The sequence below is a fragment of the Equus caballus genome, chromosome 26, assembly GCF_041296265.1.
Source record: "Equus caballus isolate H_3958 breed thoroughbred chromosome 26, TB-T2T, whole genome shotgun sequence".
Taxonomy (NCBI): Eukaryota; Metazoa; Chordata; class Mammalia; order Perissodactyla; family Equidae; genus Equus; species Equus caballus.
Genome location: NC_091709.1, coordinates 48,127,513 through 48,142,026, shown reverse-complemented (window position 1 = coordinate 48,142,026; position 14,514 = coordinate 48,127,513). Strand labels below are relative to the sequence as shown.

The following is a 14,514-nucleotide window of genomic DNA, read 5'->3' as shown; positions in this document are numbered from 1 at the left end:
CGCCAGGCCTGAGTGGAGAAGTGGATCCGTGCAGTGCAAAGCCAGCAGCCACGAAGTGCCAGCTGGGGTAGCAGAGGTGAGTGACAGCCCCAGTGGTGCCCTTCTTGGACCACCATGTGCACGTGGGCCACACTTCACAGGAGATGCTCCTGCCCAAGACTCAGCTGGGGGGACACTAACGCAGGTCACTCCTGCAACACACAGGACGCCACGAAGGGGTGACTTGGGCTCCAGAACCTTCCATGGCCTGTGCAGCAGTCCCAGACTTCCTGCCCATCCTCCTTTCTCCCCCATGCCTTCCCAGCTCCCTCCCCTTTGTCTTTCACAGATGTTTCCCCATGACATCTGCACAGCTAATCCTATCTTGGCATCTGCCTGATGAAGGACATGAACCAGCACCTCGTGTCTCTTTGTTTTCGAATGGCAGCAATTTTTATTAAGTCCAGGGATTTTCTTTATTCAGTGTTTTTGAAGGAAGTCTCTGTTTAAGCGGTTCACTGCTTTCAGGCATGTTAGAGCTGAGATGGACCCTGTCCGAGAGGTACGCTTCTGTCAGAATTCCTTCACAGCCAGATGAAGGGAGAAAGATTTACCCTGAGTTTACATATGTGGTTGAAGAGCCAGCATCCAGTGAAGAGGGCCATGGCAGCAGGACCTGCAGACAGTTCTGGAAGGGAATGGAAACTCTGCTAGTCCAGGAGCAGTTGTGAGGTCTCCTAAGCTGCTGACATGACCAAATGCCACCACTCCTCAGCAGAGACGAGAGAGTCTGGGCAGCGCCTGTGTTCCCAAACTGCCCCAGGTACGCCCTCCCTCTGGCCTGTGCCCTGGGCCTGGGTCACTCGCAGGAGGATTGCCTCAGACAGCCTCAGCTGGTCCTTTCTGGTTTATCATTTACACAAAGGCTGGGAGGCAGCCCAGCCTCTCCCTTGGCTTCTGGCCTGGACAAATTTTTAAGGGGGTGGGGAATTGCTAGCCCAGATATTTTCGTAGGGCTCCTGGTTGGGAGAGTTAGACATTGCTTTTCAAAATTCTACTTTGCTTAAAATTCTCTCACCAACTTTACTGTAAGCTGTAAAGTACTGTAAAATTGTATTGTACTCATCTTTGTATATGTTCTCATTGAATGTACGGCAGGTGCCCAATAAGAGCATGTTTAGCCAACAATAATAAGATAATTTGCTAGTGTTCTGCTAATTATCCCATCCAGCAGAGGCTCAGAAGGGTGAACAATTGCCAAACGTGACACATCGAAAGGGGCGGCTAGGAGCAAGGATTGCACAAAAGACTTTAACACATGGAGTTTTTATAATCAGCTTAATATTTTGTTTCCTTGGGGTAGGAATACAATAAAGTAAGTATTAAATTGTTTTGCCAAGAAGACAAAGTAGCAGATATTCTTACCCTGTAAACACTGCAGAGGGAAGGACATCTCCAAGCCAACCCGTGTTGGCACTGTGGCCTGCAAGGCAGGCATCACCTGTCCGTGCCTCTGTCTGCTGCACTACGGGACACCAGGAGCTCTTGCGGACACAGACTTGGTTGTATCTACCCTTGCATTCCCACCACACATGGCCCAGCTCACAGTAGGTGTTGAATAACCATTTGGTGAATTAATGAGTAAAAGGGGAAATTTGGCTGATATGCTACTATGTGTTAGAAAAGTTTCTATATTGTCAGAGTACATATTTGAGATTCAAAACTGGGTAGAAATGTGAAATTCCTTATTTAGAACAAAAATGGAACAAGTCAGCAAAAACAGAACTGGTGAAAAAGCTAGTTCCTGGAGCCTGGGAGGCCTTCCAGACGAGATACTCGGCAGCTTCTCTCAGTGGGGACCAGCCGAATGGTGTGGAGGGCAGACTGGAGCCAGGAACGGGCTTCCTCTCTCTAGCTTTACCACTAATTCTCTGTGTGGCCTCCTCTTTGTTCCTTAGCTGCTTCATTTTACAATGAAACAACTGGAATAAAGGAACAATATTTTCCTAGTAAGCAAATTCTGTGGTTTCTAGAGACAAGGAATCCTCAGCTTTGGGGAATAAATAGCCTGTTCCACGGTCAGAAGCTCTGGTTGTTCGGAGAAGGCAAGTGAGTGTTGCAAACACCTTCGTTCTTATATTTAAATCACGAGCAGGGCAGGAAGATATGGGAGCAGAGATTTCTTCCCCTGCAAATGTCTGGGGAGAAGCCTGTTCCTGGGTGGTGGACAGAGTAGCCACAGCCCTTTCTCCTTGGTGCCTGGAAGAGGGCGTCTGCCCAGCCAGCTCTGTGGTGGGTGAGGCACAGAGAGAATTGGTGGAGGAGGAGTTAAGTAAGAGTTCATTTGGATTCTGGAGTCCAAGTCCTGCTGAGTTTCCAGTTGTAGGTGTCTGCTGGAAAAACGTAGCTGGGAGCCAGGTGACACATCTGTGTGTGTTTGTTTTCGATGTTACCAGAGAAACAAGAGGGAAAAATAAAAAAATGAAGTTTCCACAAAAATCCAAACTGACTTCAAAAACGTCTGTGTGCATGGAGCAAGGAGAAACACTCAGCCTGGGCTCCAATAACGGTGCCCTCTGTCCTGCCTCGGCAGCCCCCACCCCACCCACACCCAAGTGCGTGTACACTCATCCACAAGAAGTGGAAGAGCAAGTTGGTTTTTCCACGCGGGAACGGGCTGCCCCCATCTCAGGGCTGGGAGTGGTGCCACCACACAAAGTGACTCTCAGCCAGGGTCAAGAGAAACACACTGCTCTGACTGTTAGCATCAGATTACTGAGCGGATTTACTAAAACCACCCGACCACAGGGAGACACTGGTCTGCATTATGAAGTGGTTATAAATAGAAGGGGAGGGATTGCTATTAGCAATTAAACATCAAGAATCAGGGGACCGGAAAGGAGGAGGCTGTGAACTTCAAGCAAAGGCAGAGAGCCAAATGTGACAGGGCGGTGGGGCTGTAACTCATCCCACAGGACCTGACATCAGCCCTTGTGCAACTTCAGGTCTTTCCAGAGTAGACGAGGTGCCAGGCACTGCCAATCCCTCTTCACGGCATGAATGGGATGGGACCAGTCTCCTTCGAACCAGGCCCGGGAGGAAAGGACAGTGCACACGCAGGGTGCCCGGAGAGCATGCCAGTGGGCGGATCTTAGCCCTGCTGCTAGCCGGTCACTCTGGGCAGCCACTGGCCTCTTGCTTGTCCCTGAAGTGGCTTGTCGCCCGCTCTGGGCCTCAGCAGGTACATCTCCATCGCTCCTGCACAGCTATCAGGACCATCGCGATGCCTTCCAGGGGAGCGCTCCTCAGAGAGCGGGCGCAGGCCTGGCCTCGAGGCCCTTACCGTGGAGGCAGTCAGCCTAGGCCACCCCCTTCCTTCTCTCCTTCCTTCCTTCAGATAAAATTCATCATTGTAACCATGTTAGCGTCCAATTCATTGGCATCTCGTACAATCAGAATGTTGCGCAGCTGTCACCTCGATCTTGTTCCAGAACATTCTCGTCCCCCCAGGGGAAAGCGCGCGCCCGTGAGCAGCAGCTCCCTTTGCCATACTCCCTGCCCAGCCGCCGGCGATCACCGATCCGCTTTCCATCTCTACGGACGGGCCGACGCCGGGCAGTTCCTGTAAACGGAACCCCACACGCCGTGACTTTCTGCGTCTGGACGCTCACCGAGCGTAGTCTGAAGCGTCTCTGCCGGTGCAGCAGCACCAGGACGTCCCTCCTTTCCGCGCCTGAATGACACCGCCGCTCGGACACACCACGCTTCCTCGTCCGCCCGCGGGCCGCCGCGCGTCCTCGCCTGGGCTGCTGGGAGCGCGCTGCGGCGACGCCGTCCTTCAGAGCGACGAGAAATCAGCCTCACCGCCCCCGCCAACGCTGGGAGGGAAGCGGAGCAGGGAGTCCGGACGCCTCCCCGACACGCACCCAGGCAGGGCGGGCAGGGCCCTCGCACCCGCCGCAGCGTCCCCACCAGCTGGAATCCCAGGCTCCAAGGCCTACACGCTTCCCGGGACTTCCGGTCCCAGTCCACGTGACTTCCAGGGGGCAGGACTTCCTGCCCCAAGACTGGGCAGTCCGGGCTAATGGAGCCCGCCCTGGGGCCCACGTGACTTCCGGGGCGGGACTTCCTCTGCCGCTGCGGTGACCAGCACAGGCCTGGGCTTCCGGAATGCGGTGAGGAGACTGTGGCTCCTCTTCCGGTGCGAGGCACGGCCTCGTCGTGGGCGTGTTTGGGGTCGGAGGCCACCGGTGGGCGTAAGCTGGGTGGTGGGCGAGTCCCAGGCCGGACCCCAGCCCGCCTCTCGGTGGTCCTGGCGCCCCCGGGCCGGCTGCTGGTGCGTCTCCAGGGCCTGGGCTCGGCCTTGAGGAGCCGACGGCCGAAGCTCCGGGGTGCTGCCGGGCACGTGGTCGCTCCTCCCACAGCTGACTCACGACAGAAGCCACAGCCCAGCCGCTAGGGGCTCCTGCGCTTGGAGCGTTGGCGCCCTAGGCCCCCTGTTCTCCATCTACGTTTCCTCCTTCGCGCTTGAAGTGCGGGCCGGGAGCGCCGGGAAGGCGCGGAGGGAAGGCCGCCGGGCTCCCCCGCCGGAGCTGCCCCGTGGACTTCGCGATCCTGCAAGGGTGATGCCGCCCTGATGCCGGTTCCCTGCACTGAACCCGGCACGTGGGCTTAAAACAGAGCAGTGGTTCCCTGCTCCCTGGCCCCAGCACCCACTGTCGCGTGGAGATGTGGAGACCAGCGGCCAAGGTCACCACCTGGGTTCTGTATCATCACCTCCCCCAAGGAGCTCTGGGCTGGTGGGAAGCTGCTGGCCGGCAGGGTCATGGGCTCCTCGTCTCTCCAAGAGTATCAAGGCCAAACACAGGCTGGTGGGAAGGCTCTGGCGAGGACGCCATGTGCTCCCCCTCCGCTACCTAAACCCCAAATAAAAACCCTCCCTTTTAGCTTTTCGGGGAGTTTGGGGTTTCAGCGTTAGCTGCCTCTTCTCCTTGCTCAGTGCTGTGCAATAATAAAGTCCTGCTTTCTCCCGCCACACCCAGTGTGAGAGATTTGCTTGCTGTGCAACAGTGAGCGAACTCATTTCAGCTCCCGCATCAAGGGGCGGGGGTGGGGGGGGGGGGTGGGGGGCTGTCCTGACCAGAGGACCATGCCTGTTGACCAAGCAGGGTGGACTTGATTTGTCTGTGGCCTGTGGAGCTGAGTCGTCTGAGTTCACCCCTACCCCCCAGCTTCAAACCCAGTTCTCTGACCGTGAACCTTTCTGCCAGAACCAGAGTCTGTGCCAACTACAAGGAGGTGATGCCACAGCTGGGAGTTAAGGAAATTCTTCCTGGGTTGGAAAAAATGTGAGAGTGTCTTACAACAGCCGAAACAGGAATCATGTAGAGGACCTACAGCGCTATGGGAAGGGAGAACGGGGGCCGGTGATGAGAGGTCCCCACTGAGGCAGCATCTGTATTGATGGAGAGTTGTGTGGGTCAAGGGAGAGGGCAGGTCAAGCACAGCTCTGAGACTGAGCCTGGGGACTCTGGGATTATGGTGGAACCAGGACAGGACTCAGAAAGTCAGGAAGGAGGGAAAGCACTGGCATAAATGGAGAACATGAGGAGTGAGCTCTGCACCCCACAGCAGCCTGACTCTGAGAGTTGGTGACGTGGCCGGTGCTGGAACTTTTCCCATCAAAGGAGATGCTCTCCATTCCCCAGGGTGGTGCATGAGGTCCCACCTCCGTGATTTCCCTTATGTTCTTCTCAGTGTTTGAAATATCTTTCCCACCATCTTTATCTATCCAAATATCTACCACCTTTCAAGACCTGAACATGACTCCTGCCTGAAAACTTTTCCTGATACCATCCGTTTCTGTGGCCTCTGCAGCGCTGTGAGAGAAAGCACAGGGTTTGGCAAATGTGCATTCACAAAAGCTCAATAGACACACATTTTACAGTGAATTGAGTTGCATCGATTTCCTTAGTGTTCCCACTGGGACAGGCCATCCCCTCCTTCTTGGATCAGAAGTGGAGATTTTCCACTGGAAATTCCCAGAGGAGCCAGGCAGCTGGTGGTGGGGGTGTGTGGGTTGTACCCCATCCAGAATGACTCACTGTGGTCACCCTGTGACCCATTTTCCGCTGTAAGCTTTGGCTGGGTGGATTCTAGTGATGCCTCACTTTTACCGTGGTCACCTCCTCACTGAAAAACCAACGCTAAATGAAGCAAGTTGGAACTTTACAATGACACTTTGAGGGTGGAAAAAACGAATTGGTTGGGAAAAGGCAGGTCCCTCAGGACTGTGGCTTTACCTGGATTGCTTTTCTCCTCCAAAATACTTTCTGCCATATCTTCATAGAACCGCAAGCCCTATGACAAACAGGAAAAGGAGTCAGGGGTGGGGGGGATGACTTGCCCAACGGTAGGAGGACAGTGGGCCGTGAGTCCAGGGCTAGACCAACGTGCTCTTACTCCAAAGCAGTGCGGCTCCTGCCTCAGGGAAGTGAGGTGTTTCCTCTCCCGCAGGATCCAAAAATGAGTCCTTAAATGTGCTTTTTTTTTTTTTTTTGAGGAAGATTAGTCCTGAGCTAACATCTGCCACAAATCTTCCTCTTTTCTTTTTTGCCGAGGAAGATTGGCTCTGAGCTAACATCTGTGCCTGTCTTCCTCTGCTTTATATGTAGGACACCGCCATAGCATGGCTTGATAAGCGGAGTGTAGGTGCACACCCGGGATTTGAACCAGCGAGCCCTGGGCTGCTGAAGCAGAGCATGCAAACAACTGGTGTGCCACTGGGCTTGCCCCAAATGTGACCAACTTTTAACGAATTCTTTTACCCATGTGACCTCTAACCTTCAGAGAGTTGCAGGATGAGCTGACTCGGCTCTCTGTGAGCCTGTTTGTGCCCTGGTGCATTTCACAGTGTGCTCTGTGGGCTTAAGTGGGGCCTGGGGAACTTGATTTTCAATTGAGCACCATCCAGCCCTCTCTTTAATTAGAAACACAGAGCAGGCTGTTAATTGTTCAAAATTTAGAGGGTGGTACATGCAACTCTGCCAAGTAAATACTGTGAATAACAACAACATTCCAATTTTTTTGAGATGGCCTAATGTGAGAAAAAGAACAAAAATGAGAGATAAATGAACACACAAACCTGTCCACAGACACACTGAAGGATGGGGGCGCTCAGGCAGGCGCTGACGTTCTAGCGTCCTTGAAGTTTCATGTTGGTGTGAAGGCTCTTTCCAGCAAAGATGCAAATAATCCCTGTTTGGTAGGAAGGATAGCTCTAAACATTATTATCTAACTGCTCTGTAGGACATATGCTTTCGTCTCTAACTCAGCACAATTGTTTCAGAAAGTTTTTCCTGATGGACCCACCATCCCTGCTCCTGAAGGCCCATCTGAACCAGCCCTGCCATCTCCCTGGTTCCTCGTGAAGGAGCTGAAGAGAATCTCTGCCACGTCTTCATCCTATGTTTGTGTGAGAGGTGTGTTTTTAATTTTTTGAAGTTGTACTTTGACACTGAAGACGTGCAAGTCCCCGTAGGGCCTTTCCAGCTGTAGATGAAAGTCATGATGCCACGTCACTTGCCGCATGAGTCATGGGAACTCCAGACCAGTCTGTGGCAGACATGAGCCCTATGTGCTTTCACTTGGATGTGTTCTAGGCGCACAGACACCTATCCAGGCCATGACGACGGGTCAGACCTCACCCTCTGGGTAAGCAAGGAAAGCCCAGCCCAGCCCAGCCCAGGAAAGCCTTATTCTTTCTAGAAAGGAAAGTGGTTCTAGGCACGTCTGAGTTTCCTGAGGTGAGGTGAGGAATAAAGCTTGAGAGCATACAATTTAATGCCGTCTTTCCTTCCTTCCTCCTCCCTGCCTTCCGCTAAGCATCCAGCATGGTGAAGAGTCCTAGCTCTCCTTGGCTTGTAGTCTAGGTGACAGAACTAGGAGATAAAGACTGAACGTTTTTTCTTTAATCTTTAATATGTTAATAAAGGGGGAAATTATTGTTTTCCAAATTGGCTGCACTTTAGCTGATAGCTTAAAAAGGATGGGAGATTTCCTGTTAGGGGAAGACCCTCCCTGGTTGTTTGGGTTCTGGGAGGAGAGCTCCTGCCCCTTCTGCGCCCTCCCCTGGTCTGGGTGGAAGTGGACTGTGGCAAGGGAGAGGTGGGTTTCATGGAAGGTCAAACAACAGGAGTGCTTAGCAGCCCCTGAGGGACCGGGGTTCTTGGAGAAAAGAGGTGGGAAGAAGATTTCTGGGCATGAAGAAGATGCAGGGCTAGGGCCTCGAGCAGCATGCATGGCGGAGCCCAAGGGCCATTGACATGGGCCTGGGTGCTGGCTTCCGGGGTGTGCTGTACTTCCTGCTGGTCTCCAGAAGCCCAGGACCATCATGGTCACCCCAGCTTCAGTCAAGGGTGTGCTCCTGGGCTGGGTTCACACCTGGGCTGAGGCAGTGACCAGCCTGGGGGGCTCCCCACCCTTCACCACCTGCCCCTCCCCAGAGTGGGCAGGGTGGTTCCCGCCCCAATGAGAGCAGTAGACATTAAGTAAACAGAGCAAACTAGGCAATAAGACTAACTGTACCAGGCCCCATGGTGGCATCGATCCCCACCAGGCACGTGTTCCATGTATAATGGGAGTCCATGATGTGTGCCAGGGAGGAGCAGAGCCGCAGGCAGACCTCCTGGTGGGCGGTGGGCCCTTCCCCTGGCCACCCCCTCAGCAGTGCTGTGGTCTGTTTGGTCACAGTCACCGTGGAGCCCCTTCTGCTACCAGCTCCAGCCTCTTCCTCTGCCTGCTCTTGAGAGAAGCTCTGTGATGCTGTCTTTCATTTAAGTTTTCCCATCTGTGTGACCAAACTGGGAAGACCAAATTCTAACCATAAATGGAAACATTTTGAAGGGGCCACAGACAACTGCCAAATGACTTGGGAGATGACTAAGCAGCCAGAGGAGGGAAAGACACTCGTGGTCCAGAAGTCTGGCTCTCTCCTCGGAGGGCTGCTGGACAGGGCGCAGAAGGACAGTGTGAAATCCATGAACATGACACCATGGCAGGAATTTACTCACTAGATTTCTCAGAGGGAAAGGTTTCCCAGAGAGCCTTCTAGTCAAAGGCTAAACTGGAAGATTCTCAGTTGGTAAAAGGAAATCTTGAGTTTGACCTCCTTAAAGCCAGTTGGATGTTAATGAAAAAGGATTTTCTTTTTCAAAGTTGGGACTGAGTGATGTTGGCAAAGATCAAAGTGTAGCTGTTTCTACACAGACGTGCACATGGTGTGTTTATGCATTCCACAAAACAGTCAAGCGTCACCAGATTTGGTCAACTTGATGGAAAACAGGCAGGAGAAATAATTAGTGTTTTCTTAAAAAAGTTTTTAATCCATTGCAATGTGGACTTATTTCTTTTAGTTTAAAAATGGTATTTTCTTTCTCTTTTTTCTTTCCCATTTCTCCCAGTTTTCTGTCTAGAATTGTACGATGCTGCGGCACAGCACGATGAGGTCGCTGACGGCTGAGTGTGGAGAATCGCTAGGGAGAGGGGAAGCTGAGACCACAGCTAACTCCTGACGTGCCCGGAGCTCCCGGGCTCTCCAGCTGGTGCCTATCAGACCAGTGAGAGGACAGGGGGCCTGAGGGTGGCTATCCACAGCCGCCAGGGGCCACCAGGGAGGTACCTGGAGCTGGTCTTCTTGGCAATGAGCTGCGGCATTGCCTGTGCCCCTGAGGACCACTGAGGCATCTCAGAGTATCACGCCCATCAGAGAATCAAGTGGAAGTTCAGGAAGGGACACAGCACCCCTGGTTCTCACCCTGCCTTGGTGACGGAGACCCCAACCCAGCGAGGCAGGTGGTGCTGAGCTACACAGGTCATGAGTGGCAGGTCTGGGACCTGAACTCAGGCCTGAGGTTAGTTCACCCACCTCTGGGGCACACAGCTACACCCTCTTTGCCAGCTGGGTTCCGGCCATGGATTGAGGTGGAAGTGATGGGTGCCACTTCCAGGCCCAGCCCATGAACGACCTCTGTGAGATCTTCTGCACCTTCTCTTTCCTTTCACCTGCCTGGGTGCAGAGGGCTCCAGTGATGGACCCCACGGCACTAGGGGGCAGAACCATGGAGTGGAAAGATCCTGGCTCCCTGAACGACCAGGTGGATCGAAGCCCGTCCGCTGCCACTTTGCTCTGGGCCGTGGCAGGAGCAGCAGCAAACCTGCCGGTGTGGAGCTGCTGAGCTACAACACTGAGCTTTCCCCAGCCACCTCGAGAGGTCCCTCCACTACCCCACACTGCCGTCCATGTCCTGAACTTGGCTGAGTCCTGAGCACAGGCCTAGTGAGGATCGGTGCCATGCAGGACGCACAAGAGGATGTCAAATTTGAAGTTTCGACTGTGGGATCAAGATGCACTAGATGAGAAACTCTCAAGTGAAGGTCCAGACCACCAAGCAGAAGTCTTGCTCGGTGACTGAGACCCAGTTAGAAGTGCTGTCTGTGATGGGGCCGGAGTGGAGAGTGGAGGGTTTGTGAAGCGGTGTCTCTGGAGGGGGCTGCTGCTGGTGCCCTCACTTCCAGTCTGCTTGGTGGGGGGCCAGCCAGACCCTCAGCCTGAGGCCTTTCTCTTTTGTTGGTGACTGACAGGGAGCTGGGCCTGCCGGGCTCTGCAGGAAGGCGAGGAGGCCTGTGCAGGGCGGGGAGAAGACAAAGGCTGTGCTGGGGGACAGATCATATTCCATTCAGAGGAGGGACAGTGGGAAGGGATGTGTTGGGGAGAGAGGTGGGCCTCGTGGGAGAGGAATTTGGTGGATCCCTTTGAAGTCCTGCTAAAGGGGGCCCCTGGGACAGGGAAGGACTCCAGCAGAGAGGACCCTGGGACAGGCTGACCTCCGGGGCTGGGGGAATCTGGTTGGCCGAGGGGAAAGTGTGTCATCTCATCGAAGGATGCAGATCAGAAGGGCCCATGCGCCTGGGGCTGGGCACTGAGACCAGAACTGACCCCACAAACTTCACACGCAGCTCTCCTGTGGGACGCCACGCTAATACATGGATCCAACTGGATTTCTATATACTAGCAATGAAAATTAAAAAACCTTGTCATTCACAATGGCACCAAAGAATACATATTACTTAGAGACAAGTCTAAGAAAATAGGTGCAGGACCAATACACTGAAAACTAAGAATCATTGCTGAGAATGAAAGGAGACTTAAAAAGTAGAGAAATACCACACTCACGGACAGGAGACTTGACGCTATTAAGCTCTTTTTCCCAAATTGATCTTTAGATTTATTGTGATGTCAATAGATCCCACGAGGCCTTTGTGTAGACATTGAAAAGCTGATTCTAAAATTTATATAGAAATTCAGGGGCCGGCCCTGCGGCGAAGTGATTAAGTTCGTGTGCTCCGCTTTGGTGGCCCAGGGTTTCGCGGTTCGGATCCTGGGTGCCGACATGGCACTGCTCATCAAGCCATGCTGAGGTGGCGTCCCACATGCCACAGCTAGAAAGACCCACAACTAAGATATATAACTATGTACTGGGGGGCTTTGGGGAGAAGAAAGAAAAAAAGAGGAAGGTTGGCAACAGATGTTAGCTCAGGGTCAATCTTTAAAAAAAGAAGAGAAATTCAAAGGGTTTCAAATAAACAAAATGTTCTTTAAAAAAAGAACAAAGTTGGAGGTTTAAAACCATTTGACTTTAAGACTTACTATAAGCTACAATAATAAGAGTGAGGTATTGGTGTAAGTACATATAGATGCATATGTAATATGCTAATATATTTAACGTATATAATATATATTATATATAACAGTTAATATAAGTAGTTAATTTAATGCAAAATAAAACCTCAGTGGGACACCAGTACACACTCACAAGAAGGTCTATCGTAAAATGACTAACTGTGAGCCAGCCCTGATGCTCTAGTGGTTAAAGTTCGGTGCACTGTGCTTTGGCGGCCCAGGTTCATTTCCCAGTTGTAGAACCACACCGCCCGCCTGTCAGCAGCCATGTTGCAGCAGCAGCTCACATAGAAAAACTAGAAGGACTTCCAACTAGGACACACAACCATGCACTGGGGCTTTGGGGAGAAAAAAAAAAGACTGACCATACTGTGAGGTCGTGGAGCACCTGGGACGCTCGCACGCTGACGGCGGGAGTTTGAAGTGGCACACCCACCTGGAGAACCGACAGTTTTCCATAAAGTGAAATTTACACTTACCTGACGACCCAGTCATTCCACTCTCGAGTATCTACTCAAGATAAATAAAATCACACATCCACACAAAGATTTGTACAAGGATGTTCGCAGCAGCTTTATTTGTAACAGTCAAAAAGTGGAAACAGCCCCAAGTCCATCAACAAGAGAGAGGGTAGCGTGGTCTACCCTCATCACAGATAATGCTCAGTTGTGAGATGACCAACGACTGACACAAGAAGCAGCGTGAGGATCGCAAAACATTTTGCTGAGGGAAAGCAGTCAGACACCAAGGAGCGTGTGCTGTGTGCTTCCACACCTGTGAGGTCCTAGAACAGGTGACGCCATCTTCAGGGACCAGGAGGAGATGGGCAGAGGGCTGGGCGGGCGGAGACATGCACTACAAAGGGCACAGGCCTGGGGCGGCGGGGGGGGGACTTGGTCTGTCCCTGAGCGTGGCGGTTACACGGCGTGTGCACTTGTACAAAGTTGTCAGACTGCGTAGTATGTGTACTCTGTCTTTTATGTGACTTGTACCTCATAAGACTGATTGTAAAGGTCATGAAAAGGCACCCTGTTTGTACAGTACGATATCGTCCCCTTGTTCTTTGCCCCAGAGATGGCTGGAGGACCCACCCGTGAGAAGCGCTGATCTTGCAGCATCCGGGGGATTTGAGGGAGGCAAGCAGTCAGGACGGCCTCGCATCTCCCGCCAGACGCACAGACCTCATTTTTCTGTAGGATGGTGGGACTGAAGGGAAGGAGAGGCTGTGGAGTGAGGAATGGGATGACGCTGGATGTGGGAATCTGGTACCGGGTGGAAAAACGCCTGAACTTCTCACACCTTGGGAGAGAAGGGCAGGCATTTCCTTTTGAAAAAAGATGCTGAGCAAGACCTGGATGCCCCTCATTCCGGGAACCCCCGGTCCTGCAACTCCCACCTGCAGGCAGCCTGGACACAGGGGCCCCCTGCTGTGGGGCCGCCCCAGAGGACAGCCAACAAGGGCCCTGGACCTCAGCCGCTGGGGGCCAGGTTCTCCCACCTCTGGTCTCATTACCCTATTCTGCTCTCACGGATTTGGGAACTGCACAGAGCTTGTGTGTGTACATATCTGCCAATATTTAGGATATTAGAAATGAAAACAGGAATTTAAAAATATTTACTTATTGGTCCATTTCAAATCTACAAGGATAGACTCATTATACGCTAACATAAATAACGTGATTTTAATGAAAAGGCTATATTTTCAAAAAACAAAACCAGCTGTGAGAGGAGGGGCGCTGTGGTACGTTCTTAGGAATCTTGAATGTCTGGAGAGAGCTGGGTTCTCACACCTGCTTCTGCATCCAGACTGCGTGATAGGTTGTTGGGGGCTGACTCTGGGGAGGAAATGTGGCCTCACGCAGATGTGGAGTTGTGGGGAAGCATACCGAGAGGGTCTTTTCAGATAACTGGGGATATCCTTTGATATGACACCAACACCTAACAAAAGGTCATTTCTTAAAGGTTTGTTGCAGTGTGGGACCTGAAACCAAATCAACGGACTTTTTGTGCTCTGTCCATCTGTGAGAGAATGAGGATGAAGAAGACAAACAACACTGTGGTGTTATTACCAATCTAGGTTTGGCCTCACAGACCCTGAAAGGACCTCAGGAACCCTGCGGTCCCCAGACCACACTTTGAGAACCGCTGTGCTGTCATCAGGTGGGTGGGAATGCTCTCTGAGCAGACGGGACCTGTTGAAGGCTCGGGTGGGGCTGGAGAATACGTACTTTTACAAAACTCCCTGGGTGACTCTTGCGACCAGCTGGCTTAGGACTCACACTGGAGGAGCAGGCGGCCAAAGGTGGGGAGGGAAGAAAGCAGATAGTCACAGGGAGACCCTGGAGGCCTCTGCCTCCCCACAGCCAAGACAGGAGAGACGGCAAGTAAGGAGAAGGTGTGTCATCACATCCCTGCCTGTCTGCCCTGCAGCCTCAGTCACTGTCACAGCGTGTCTCTGCTGAGCCAGAATTGGACCTAGCATGTTTCCTGAAGTAAGACCCTGGCAGTGACCAGACCACACAGTGTTTATTCTCTCGCATAGCATTTCACTTGCTCCAGAGCACCATCAGGGAGCTTGCAGATCCTGTCTTCCTGCTGTGTCACCCTCAATAAGTGACTTCCATCCTCACAGTCACCTCATGGACCATGATGACTGCTGGAGCTGCTGCCCTCACTTCTGTGTCCCAGGAGGGCAGCAAGAAACATCAGGAAGGGGGCAGAGGGAGCTCTTACCAGAAGAGTTGGCTTCCTCCGGGCGACCTCCCTGGATGTCCCCACACTTCCACTGATAGCTC

The 14,514-nt window shown here is 52.6% G+C and overlaps 1 long non-coding RNA gene across 2 annotated transcripts; it reads right to left on the bottom strand.

The window, feature by feature from the left end:
• Positions 1-409: 409 nt before the first annotated feature.
• Positions 410-8,751, bottom strand: LOC111770848 (uncharacterized). 2 transcript variants are annotated; one of them, XR_002804284.2, is made up of 4 exons: positions 8,566-8,751; positions 7,124-7,236; positions 6,282-6,339; positions 410-667 (listed from the first exon to the last, which is right to left on the bottom strand). It is a non-coding gene; the product is annotated as an uncharacterized lncRNA (long non-coding RNA). The 2 variants fall into 2 exon arrangements; XR_011432855.1 differs by lacking the exon at positions 8,566-8,751 and adding an exon at positions 7,351-7,458.
• Between the last annotated feature and the right edge of the window lie 5,763 nt (positions 8,752-14,514).